Consider the following 12,713-nt stretch of genomic DNA (forward strand, 5'->3'; position numbering starts at 1 on the left):
ACGTGTTTATACTAATTAATTAGCCTATGTTAGCCTATATATAATATATAATATATATATATATATATATATATAATTGATTGATTAATTAATTAATTGATTTCAATGCATTCCCTGAATTGTCTCGAGGTTAAATAAAATCAACCCAAATCCTACTTGCTAGCATCACCCGAATGTGGAAGAATTAAGGGACTGTGTTCTCTTTTCCTCTCTATGTCTCCCCAGCTCTGAAGTACTCTGTAGGTCTGTGCCAGCAGAAATGCAAAAGAAGTGGAACCGCTGAGAGCAACTACTGTACCAGTGACTTCGGTAAGAGAAATACTATTTTCCCCCAGCTAATGCTACATCTGTTACTATGGCTGCCCTAACCTAAAGCTGCCAGTACTACTGTCACAAATACTTAGCAGGAACAAACAATAACAGGTCAACAGTGTGTGTGTGTGTGTGTGTGTGTGTGTGTGTGTGTGTGTGTGTGTGTGTGTGTGTGTGTGTGTGTGTGTCAGTCAAATCAAATCCAACTTTATTTGTCACATGCGTGGAATAGTGTAGACCTTACCGTGAAATGCTTACTTACAAGCCCTTAACTCTCGGTGCAGTTCAAGAAAAGTTAAGAAAATATTTACCAAATAAACTAAAGTAAAAAAAGAATAAAAAAGTAACACAATAAAATAACAATAAGGAGGCTATGTACAGTGGGTACCGGTACCGAGTCAATGTGCGGGGGTACAGGTTAGTCGAGGTCATTTGTACATGTATGCAGCGGTAAGGTGACTATGCATGGATAATAAACAGAGGGTAGTAGCAATGGGGGATGACAGAAAATCCTCCCAACATTAATTAATCCCACATTAACATTAATCCCAGTCCATATGAACCATCCTTCCCACAACAAGCCCATGTTGTCATGGTCCCCTCCATCATGACACACTACCCATGGCCGCCTGGGTGGTTTCAGCGCGTCACAGAAGCTTCCTTGAGGGTTTTCTGAGAGGGCAGTGAATTTGCGTGGGACAGACACAGTTCTCTTCTCACAGAGTAAACTGTTGCTAACAGAAAGTGTTAATTCAGCCAACATTCTCCAACATACTCCATGACCTCAGTTTGCTGCCCCGTCCTTCAGACTACCTCTATTCGTTACTTTTTCTCTGAACAGATGTTGATGGAATGAGGCAGGTATTTTATTCATGCTTTTTTTTCTCAGGGAGATTGGGTCAGATATTTGCATGGGAAAAGGGTTCTGGCTCACTGGCTGTCAGTGAAGCCCAGTAATGTAGCGTTGGTGGAAAATGTTATTGTATAATACATTGGCAGACAAGCTGCAGTCATATCAAGCCAAGAGCGTTACATCACACGTTCTAATGACTAGGCTAGACACAAAAGGACGTAACAGACAACTCGACTGACACGTCTTTTCCTTCCTGTTTACACATGGTTTTCATTATGTCCTATTCAACCAGTACATTTTGATGAAAGCCCCCACGGCAGGAAACGTCTCAGCATCACAGTATTCGTATTGAAAGATATTCAATCTTGATCACACAGAGCCGACTCACACAGAGCCGACTCACACAGAGCCGGCTCACACAGAGCCGGCTCACACAGTTCTGTTCAGCACACCAATCCCAGCCCTATAAACTCCCTGTGGTTCTGTTCAGCACACCAATCCCAGCCCTCTAAACTCCCTGTGGTTCTGTTCAGCACACCAATCTCAGCCCTCTTAGCTCCCTGTGGTTCTGTTCAGCACACCAATCCCAGCCCTCTAAATTCCCTGTGGTTCTGTTCAGCACACCAATCCCAGCCCTCTAAACTCCCTGTGGTTCTGTTCAGCACACCAATCTCAGCCCTCTTAGCTCCCTGTTGTTCTGTTCAGCACACCAATCCCAGCCCTCTAAACTCCCTGTGGTTCTGTTCAGCACACCAATCCCAGCCCTCTAAACTCCCTGTGGTTCTGTTCAGCACACCAATCCCAGCCCTCTAAACTCCCTGTGGTTCTGTTCAGCACACCAATCCCAGCCCTCTAAACTCCCTGTGGTTCTGTGACAGTGATAACAGGAACTGTCATCACGGCGGTGGTGCGAGGAGGCAGCGTGTACGCCACCATCTCCATCATCAACGTCTACAAAGAAAGCAACCTGGCCATCCAGCAGGCCGGCAAAACCATGAGCACCAAGATCATCGTCCTCTGCAAGAAGTGTCCGTTCATCAGACGAGGTGTGTAGTCGTACAACAACGAGCCACAGCTCTGGTCCAGCGCGTTATGTGCGGCTCGAACGGTTTTATATGGTCTATGGGCTTGAAGAACGCTCGAACTGCCCGTATAGCCCAGGACCAGAGCTATGTGGACCACTACTAGGGGACTCTGGGGCTCACTCTCCCCTGGATATATTAATCAGTTTGACTTGGTTTAGTAACAGACATTCACCATGATATGCATGATAGCACCAGGTATTAGTCCATGATAGACATTCACCATGATATGCATGATAGCACCAGGTATTAGTCCATGATAGACATTCACCATGATATACATTATGGTGTGCGGGTCAGCTGTTTGTTCACCCGCACCAACCCGCAATTGGTAATAACCTATCCGCAACTACATGAGAGAAAGTGTCAAATCAGAGGCTCACACCCGCCCCTAACCTAACTAATATAGAAAACGTGCTGTAGGCTACAGTCAGAGAAGATCATTTTTTTGCCTCATAAACATAAGTTTCTACTTATAATTTCGGACATTTTGGTATTTATTAGTCAAGTTGTTTATAATTCGATACATAGCGCCTCTTTTCTGTCGTTATATGTTGCCCTACAAACGAAATAATCCGTGCTCACCAAAATAATGTCGCAAATCGATTGAATGAGTGCTTCAATCTAGTTGACATTGGTACAGTACTTTCTGTTGTCTCTGCTTCTTTCTCATAGCAATGACGTTTAGGGACCGGGGAGAAAATGCAATATCTCAACAACAACAAAAAAAGGGGAAATTACATCAGTTTGACCAGTTGTCAGGAAATAGAAAGCTGTGGAAACGACCCAGTTCAGCTTGGATTAATATTTAATGTGGTTGAAATACTATCAGCTTTTATGATGCGGATAAAGACCGCACCTCTACAGATGGTATCTAACTGAGCATTCTCATTCTATCAAGAATGAATCGATGTAAACTTTTTTTCTGCCTGTTCCCAAAAGCATTAGGTGATTGGTGTGTAGGTTATTTGGTGTACAGTTAAGACCTAAAGGTTAAAGGTTAGGATCACACACTAACGGCAGATAACGTAAATAATGAAAGAAAAACCACAATGTAGCCTGTAGATATAATTTGCAATTTAAAAAAAATGCATTTTCTCTATTCTCAAGATAGCACCATCGAGCCAATGTGTTTTTCTTTCAGTTCAAATTCTATAGTTGAGTAATACTCACACAGTTTCACGTGACTTTGAAGTGTGGCACTGAGTGTGAAAAATGCATGTAACAGAGGCGTGTCCCAAATATACAAGATACTTAAGAAACAGTGGAGGCTGCTGAGGACGGCTCACAATAATGGCTGGAATTTTTTTATTTTACCTTTATTTAACCAGGCAAGTCAGTTAAGAACAAATTCTAATTTTCATTGACGGCCTAGGAACAGTGGGTTAACTGCCTGTTCAGGGGCAGAACGACAGATTTGTACCTAGTCAGCTCGGGGATTTGAACTTGCAACCTTCCGGTTACTAGCCCAACGCTCTAACCACTAGGCTACCTTGCCGCAATGGAATCAAACATATGAAAACCATGGAAACCTTATGTTTGTAGTATTTGATACCACTGATTCCACTCCAGCCATTACCACGAGCCCGTCCTCCCCAAATAAAGTTCCACCATTCTCCTGTAATAGGAACGGTAGACCCCAGTTGCAGGTGTTTCCACAGACTGTCCTATCTTGTGTATGGCTCTGAATTTGCTTCCATTGCTGTATTCCACCTTCAAGCTCATCTGAAGGAGTTTGAGGTAAGCAGCAAAACTCACTGTTGGAATAAGATCTATTATACCTTCCCTCAGCCGTTGATCCATAATGTGAATATATACCCACAAACAGTATATGTTTATAAACACACTGTATATGGAACCCAGAGGAGAAAGAGGGGATACCTAGTCAGTTGTACAACTGAATGCCTTCGACTGTAATGTATATTCCGCATTTAACCCAACCCCTCTGATATCTTAACAGGAAACTGCCTTGCTCAGGTGCAGAACAACAGATTTTTATCTTGTCAGCTCAGGGTTTCAATCCAGCAACCTTTCGGTTACTGGCCCAACCCTCTAACCACTAGGCTACCTGCTGGTTACTGGCCCAACGCTCTAACCACTAGGCTACCTGCTGGTTACTGGCCCAACGCTCTAACCACTAGGCTACCTGCTGGTTACTGGCCCAACCCTCTAACCACTAGGCTACCTGCTGGTTACTGGCCCAATGCTCTAACCACTAGGCTACCTGCTGGTTACTGGCCCAATGCTCTAACCACTAGGCTACCTGCTGGCTACTGGCCCAACGCTCTAACCACTAGGCTACCTGCTGGTTACTGGCCCAACGCTCTAACCACTAGGCTACCTGCTGGTTACTGGCCCAACGCTCTAACCACTAGGCTACCTGCTGGTTACTGGCCAACGCTCTAACCACTAGGCTACCTGCTGGTTACTGGCCCAACGCTCTAACCACTAGGCTACCTGCTGGTTACTGGCCCAACGCTCTAACCACTAGGCTACCTGCTGGTTACTGGCCCAATGCTCTAACCACTAGGCTACCTGCTGGTTACTGGCCCAATGCTCTAACAACTAGGCTACCTGCTTGTTACTGGCCCAACGCTCTAACCACTAGGCTAACTGCTGGTTACTGGCCCAACGCTCTAACCACTAGGCTACCTGAATAGACGCTGATGTGCTACCTTTCTGAATGTCTCAGCCGTTCCGCCAGTGCATTCAGCCTCTGTCTTTGTGATCTCACTAGGCCTCAACTACATCTTCATGGGCTCAGCGGACGAGGATGGGAAGGGGAAGATCGCCCCACATCACTTCGTTATGGCCTTCAAGGCCAAGAACCAGAGGGGCCTCAACGTACTGAAGACCACACGCTGCTGAGATCAGCTACATGCTGCCTGAGACTCCAGCCCCCCCCCACCACCATCACCACCACCACCATGTAACGCCATTCTCGTTAGTCTCCGCCCAGCATACCCTGGCTCCGCCCTTCATCACCTCTCATCCGTCACCACAGGACTAGTCTACAGACCTCAGGCTGTGATTGGCTGTTTGTTTCTCTTTCTTTTCCCATGCTGTTTTCCTCTCCTCTGAGCTGGACCTGTTTTGAGCACAATGTGAAGATGTGACTGTAATAATTGAAAGAGGAGAGGAAGATAGAGAGTACCAGTTGGAACGAAACAGGAGAAAATGTTTTGTAATATGCTAATACCTAAGTTATTTCCCTTTTTTTTTCTATTTAAAAAAAAAAACATCAACATTTTCTAACGTTTCAAGGCCACTGAAAACCGCCAGATGTCACGATGAGTGTTGGCTTGGATCAAACATAGGGTTTGGTTACAGGAAGTACATTATTGAGGACTGGGTGTTGTAGTTTTAAGGACAGTGTTTACTACCTGCTCTTTATCCTCCATGTTCACTTTGGATATAGGAGGTATTTTATATTATTTGGGGTCGAAAAGTGCAATAATTTAATATATACTATTCCCAATGGAATGATTTGGTGTCAAACTGGTGTTCTGTTTAGTACTGTCACCTTATTAGCCAAAGCGTTTACGATGAATGGAATACAACACAGCACTCCATCTCATTATGTCAGCTTGGTTTTGTCGCCTTGCATTCAAATGTAATGTTTGTAATACAAAAGTGGAGATGTGAACTTAAAGGATAATTCCTCTCAAAAACGATATTTTAGTATTTGTTTCATTAGTCCATTGTTGATATAGTCCCAAAATGTTTTGCATGTCACCAATCACTTTTTCAAGATATATAACTTTCAAAATACCGAAATTCAACCGGTATGATGCATTTTGACAAAAGATCGTTTTTGGGTGGAGTTTTCCTTTAATCAATATAAAGTATTTTCATATGAAAGAATTAGTAAATGTTATTTATATTTTATTATTTCCATCTGACCAAATAAAAAATCTAAATGAAGTTTATTATTATGAGGTGATTCTTCATATGGAATGTCATCTTTAATTAATTGACCAGTGGTAACTTGTCATGTTAACATTGTATATATGAAGATAAATAACTATTATATCCGGTCTACATAGAGTTAGTGGTAACTTTGGCCAGGTGTGGAGGCAGCTGTTGGTCAGGCTGAATGCTCCATTGAGCACTGGGAATGATCAGGTGTGGAGACAGCTGTTGGTAAGGCTGAATGCTCTGTGTTAACCAGGGATATGCTGGCGCTGAACAGTGAGAAACACTCTCAGATGCCACTATTAAAACCAACTGTCTCCTCCTCACAGCCAGCTCTCTGTGAGAAAATAATCTTCTGTTTTCAAGTATTTTCCCAAGCGTGGGATTCAACTCAATATTTAGTCGCTCATCGTTTCTCACTGCCAAGGTAAAAAAGCAGAGGTGGGACCAAGTCACTATTATTCGAGTCACAATCAGGTCTCAAGTAACAAGGTCAAAGTGTCAAGTCGAGTCTCAAATAGGACGGGTCGAGCCCCAAATGGGTCGAGTCCCAAATAGAACGGGTCGAGCCCCAAATGGGTCGAGTCCCAAATAGAACGGGTCGAGCCCCAAATGGGTCGAGTCCCAAATAGAACGGGTCGAGCCCCAAATGGGTCGAGTCCCAAATAGAACGGGTCGAGCCCCAAATGGGTCGAGTCCCAAATAGAACGGGTCGAGCCCCAAATGGGTCGAGTCCCAAATAGAACGGGTCGAGTCCCAAATAGAACGGGTCGAGTCCCAAATAGAACGGGTCGAGTCCCAAATGGGTCGAGTCCCAAATAGAACGGGTCGAGCCCCAAATGGGTCGAGTCCCAAATAGAACGGGTCGAGTCCCAAATAGAACGGGTCGAGTCCCAAATAGAACGGGTCGAGTCCCAAATAGAACGGGTTGAGTCCCAAATAGAACGGGTCGAGTCCCAAATAGAACGGGTCGAGTCTCGAGTCAAGTCCATGTCGTGCGTTGTAGTCGAGTCACGAGTTCTCTTTCATGTCCAGTCTGAAGCCAAGTATTTTTGTTGTTGTTTTATCTGTACAGACAATGACTTGTTCAACTGTTGGGGTAGGTTCCTTGTCAATCATTTTGCTTATTGGTGAAATCAGCAATCAGACAATATATTTAAGTAAATCAATCTAAAACCTTTATTAATGCAATTGTAGACAGAAGTTCACAACGGGAACATAGCACGCATGTTTCCGAGTAAGTTCTGCAACATAAAAAAGGTCCAAGTTGTTTTAATATGCTTGCAGTCAACCCCTAGTGATGTAACTGCCTACGTCAACACCTTCTACTGATGAGACCAAGCCCATGCATATACAGTAATACAAACTTGCAGGAGAACACAATAGTTCCAGTGTTTTCTAAGGGCTCAGCAGTAATTTTCCACTCCTCAAGTTGCTTTACAGTGGTATGTCTATCTTGTCTCTTATCTCTTTCGCTCCTCTTATAATCTCTTTTAGCCTTGAGGCGGATTCTCACACACACCCTGTTGTCTGCTATAACTCACACATCTCTCAGACCGTTTCGTATAAGAAGTAGAGACTAGAAAAGAACTGTCAAACAATATTAAACCTTATAATGCATATATATATATATATATACAGTGCCTTGTGAAAGTATTCGGCCCACTTGAACTTTGCGACCTTTTGCCACATTTCAGGCTTCAAACATAAAGATATAAAACTGTATTTTTTTGTGAAGAATCAACAACAAGTGGGACACAATCATGAAGTGGAACGACATTTATTGGATATTTCAAACTTTTTTAACAAATCAAAAACTGAAAAATTGGGCATGCAAAATTATTCAGCCCCCTTAAGTTAATACTTTGTAGCGCCACCTTTTGCTGCGATTACAGCTGTAAGTCGCTTGGGGTATGTCTCTATCAGTTTTGCACATCGAGAGACTGAAATTTTTTCCCATTCCTCCTTGCAAAACAGCTCGAGCTCAGTGAGGTTGGATGGAGAGCATTTGTGAACAGCAGTTTTCAGTTCTTTCCACAGATTCTCGATTGGATTCAGGTCTGGACTTTGACTTGGCCATTCTAACACCTGGATATGTTTATTTTTGAACCATTCCATTGTAGATTTTGCTTTATGTTTTGGATCATTGTCTTGTTGGAAGACAAATCTCCGCTCCAGTCTCAGGTCTTTTGCAGACTCCATCAGGTTTTCTTCCAGAATGGTCCTGTATTTGGCTCCATCCATCATCCCATCAATTTTAACCATCTTCCCTGTCCCTGCTGAAGAAAAGCAGGCCCAAACCATGATGCTGCCACCACCATGTTTGACAGTGGGGATGGTGTGTTCAGCTGTGTTGCTTTTACGCCAAACATAACGTTTTACATTGTTGCCAAAAAGTTCAATTTTGGTTTCATCTGACCAGAGCACCTTCTTACACATGTTTGGTGTGTCTCCCAGGTGGCTTGTGGCAAACTTTAAACAACACTTTTTATGGATATCTTTAAGAAATGGCTTTCTTCTTGCCACTCTTCCATAAAGGCCAGATTTGTGCAATATACGACTGATTGTTGTCCTATGGACAGAGTCTCCCACCTCAGCTGTAGATCTCTGCAGTTCATCCAGAGTGATCATTGGCCTCTTGGCTGCATCTCTGATCAGTCTTCTCCTTGTATGAGCTGAAAGTTTAGAGGGACGGCCAGGTCTTGGAAGATTTGCAGTGGTCTGATACTCCTTCCATTTCAATATTATCGCTTGCACAGTGCTCCTTGGGATGTTTAAAGCTTGGAAATCTTTTTGTATCCAAATCCGGCTTTAAACTTCTTCACAACAGTATCTCGGACCTGCCTGGTGTGTTCCTTGTTCTTCATGATGCTCTCTGCGCTTTTAACGGACCTCTGAGACTATCACAGTGCAGGTGCATTTATACGGAGACTTGATTACACACAGGTGGATTGTATTTATCATCATTAGTCATTTAGGTCAACATTGGATCATTCAGAGATCCTCACTGAACTTCTGGAGAGAGTTTGCTGCACTGAAAGTAAAGGGGCTGAATAATTTTGCACGCCCAATTTTTCAGTTTTTGATTTGTTAAAAAAGTTTGAAATATCCAATAAATGTCGTTCCACTTCATGATTGTGTCCCACTTGTTGTTGATTCTTCACAAAAAATACAGTTTTATATCTTTATGTTTGAAGCCTGAAATGTGGCAAAAGGTCGCAAAGTTCAAGGGGGCCGAATACTTTCGCAAGGCACTGTATATATATATATATATATATATATATAGCTAATCTGTAGTCCAGGACCCTATAAATGTAGTGAGGGAGGGGTCTTATAAGCCCTCCCCTTCTATTAATACAACATAAGCATAATCAATTATTACAATACATCAATCGTTTGGTGCAGCCCCTATCATGAACTAAAAATCTTTTTATATTTATTGAGGCTACCAGACATGCCTTTCATTATTTTGTCTACAACACATTTTGTTTATGTAGCCTAATAATAATTGTAACAACAAATTCCAAATGCAAGCTTCACAAGTAAATGATCAATTTCAAGCAATTTGTACACACCACCAGTAGGTCTATGCTAGTAATTGTTGCTTGATTCCCCATCGTTGGTGAGCTTTCAAAATAAACAGCTCATATTCTTGATGACCAAACTGCATGTTCGTTTATGGCAATCCTCTCTCACCTGTTTCTATGGCAATCCTCTCTCACCTGTTTCTATGACAATCCTTACCTGTTTCTATGGCAATCCTCTCTCACCTGTTTCTATGGCAATCCTCTCTCACCTGTTTCTATGACAATCCTCTCTCACCTGTTTCTATGGCAATCCTCTCTCACCTGTTTCTATGGCAATTCTCTCTCACCTGTTTCTATGGCAATCCTCTCTCACCTGTTTCTATAGCTGTACAGTAAATTAGCAATCTGTTCGATAGCTCAGCAGACTTCAAACTTTTTGACACGCAACTCCCAAAAAGTAGGTGTTCAAAGCTTATGCGACACAAGCACAATCGCTACAGAAATGTAGCCTGTCACAACAGCCATAAAAACAGTGGCGCATTTTCAAAAAGCACGGTGCAGAAATAAACTGTGTTTTACACCTGCATTTTGAGATGAAAGTCATTCATGTTAGCAGTCAAGTATCAACTAGGGATATTACATCACATTGTCACTTCTCTGGAGCCTAGACAAGTGCCCCACCTAGACAAGTGCCCCGCCTAGACAAGTGCCCGGCCTAGACAAGTGCCCGGCCTAGACAAGTGCCCCACCTAGACATGTGCCCCACCTAGACATGTGCCCCACCTAGACAAGTGCCCGGCCTAGACAAGTGCCCGGCCTAGACAAGTGCCCGGCCTAGACAATTGCCCCGCCTAGACAAGTGCCCCGCCTAGACATGTGCCCGGCCTAGACAAGTGCCCCGCCTAGACAAGTGCCCGGCCTAGACAAGTGCCCGGCCTAGACAAGTGCCCCGCCTTGACAAGTGCCCCGCCTAGACAAGTGCCCCGCCTAGACAAGTGCCCGGCCTAGACAAGTGCCCGGCCTAGACAAGTGCCCGCCTAGACAAGTGCCCGGCCTAGACAAGTGCCCCACCTAGACATGTGCCCCACCTAGACATGTGCCCCACCTAGACAAGTGCCCGGCCTAGACAAGTGCCCGGCCTAGACAAGTGCCCCGCCTAGACACGTGCCCCGCCTAGACATGTGCCCGGCCTAGACAAGTGCCCCGCCTAGACAAGTGCCCCGCCTAGACAAGTGCCCGGCCTAGACAAGTGCCCGGCCTAGACAAGTGCCCCTCCTAGACAAGTGCCCCGCCTAGACAAGTGCCCCGCCTAGACAAGTGCCCGGCCTAGACAAGTGCCCCGCCTAGACAAGTGCCCCACCTAGACAAGTGCCTGGCCTCGCCTAGACAAGTGCCCCGCCTAGACAAGTGCCCCACCTAGACAAGTGCCCCGCCTAGACATGTGCCCCGCCTAGACATGTGCCCCGCCTAGACAAGTGCCCCGCCTAGACATGTGCCCCGCCTAGACGAGTGCCCCGCCTAGACGAGTGCCCCGCCTAGACAAGTGCCCCACCTAGACATGTGCCCCACCTAGACAAGTGCTCCGTCTAGATAAGTGCCCCGCCTAGATGAGTGCCCTGCCTAGACAAGTGCGATACTGTCTCTGGCTGCATGGAGAGTAATCCACAGAGACAAAACGTTACAAAACCTGGACAGATCATCTCAAGTCAAAGTTGAGTCCTGAGACTTGAGGCTCCATTATTTTATTTTATATCAAGTCTCAAGTTATTTTAGTTCTGTTTTGTTAAGAATAATTACATTAGGGGGTTGGCTGAATCTGGAGACTTTGGTGTAGAATACAGTACATATTTCCAGATGAGCTCATGGTTTAAATCTCTTCTCTGTGACTGGACACAAAGTCTTTTCTGAGCATGCTAGGGTCAGAGATACAACACCCTGAGTGAAGAAGCTGAGAGGGATGGTTGGGGTTGAGAACAGTCTTAGCTGGTTGGTTGAGAACAGTCTTAGCTGGTTGGTTGAGGTTGGGAATGGTCTTAGCTGGTTGGTTGAGGTTGGGAACGGTCTTAGCTGGTTGGTTGAGGTTGGGTTGGAGTCACGGATGGTTCATGCATAACTGCTAGGGTAGAGCATGGTTGGGTTGAAGTTAGGTTCAGACCAGATCAGTCCTAGCTCCATGGGTAGAACATGGTTGAGTTAAAGTTGAGGTTAGGTTGAGACCAGATCAGTCCTAGCTCAGTGGGTAGAACATGGTTGGGTTGAAGTTGAGGTTAGGTTGAGACCAGATCAGTCCTAGCTCCGTGGGTTGGGTTGAAGTTGAGGTTAGTTTGAGACCAGATCAGTCCTAGCTCCGTGGGTAGAACATGGTTGGGTTAAAGTTGAGGTTAGGTCGAGACCAGATCAGTCCTAGCTCCGTGGGTTGGGTTGAAGTTGAGGTTAGGTTGAGACCAGATCAGTCCTAGCTCCGTGGGTAGAGCATGGTTGGGTTGAAGTTGAGGTTAGGTTGAGACCAGATCAGTCCTAGCTCCGTGGGTTGGGTTGAAGTTGAGGTTAGGTTGAGAACCAGATCAGTCCTAGCTCCGTGGGTAGAACATGGTTGGGTTGAAGTTGAGGTTAGGTTGAGACCAGATCAGTCCTAGCTCCGTGGGTTGGGTTGAAGTTGAGGTTAGGTTGAGACCAGATCAGTCCTAGCTCCGTGGGTAGAGCATGGTTGGGTTGAAGTTGAGGTTAGGTTGAGACCAGATCAGTCCTAGCTCCGTGGGTTGGGTTGAAGTTGAGGTTAGGTTGAGAACCAGATCAGTCCTAGCTCCGTGGGTAGAACATGGTTGGGTTGAAGTTGAGGTTAGGTTGAGACCAGATCAGTCCTAGCTCTGTGGGTTGGGTTGAAGTTGAGGTTAGGTTGAGACCAGATCAGTCCTAGCTCCGTGGGTAGAACATGGTTGGGTTGAAGTTGAGGTTAGGTTGAGACCAGATCAGTCCTAGCTCCGTGGGTTGGGTTGAAGATGAGGTTAGGTTGAGACCAGATCA

The 12,713-nt window shown here is 44.9% G+C and overlaps 1 long non-coding RNA gene across 1 annotated transcript; it reads left to right on the forward strand.

Moving 5' to 3' along the window:
• Positions 1-271: 271 nt before the first annotated feature.
• LOC139366902 (uncharacterized) lies at positions 272-5,336 on the forward strand. Its single transcript, XR_011626813.1, has 3 exons — positions 272-309; positions 2,044-2,211; positions 4,985-5,336. It is a non-coding gene; the product is annotated as an uncharacterized lncRNA (long non-coding RNA).
• The last annotated feature ends 7,377 nt before the right edge of the window (positions 5,337-12,713 follow it).

Source organism: Oncorhynchus clarkii, chromosome 15 (genome assembly GCF_045791955.1).
Source record: "Oncorhynchus clarkii lewisi isolate Uvic-CL-2024 chromosome 15, UVic_Ocla_1.0, whole genome shotgun sequence".
Lineage (NCBI taxonomy): Eukaryota > Metazoa > Chordata > Actinopteri > Salmoniformes > Salmonidae > Oncorhynchus > Oncorhynchus clarkii.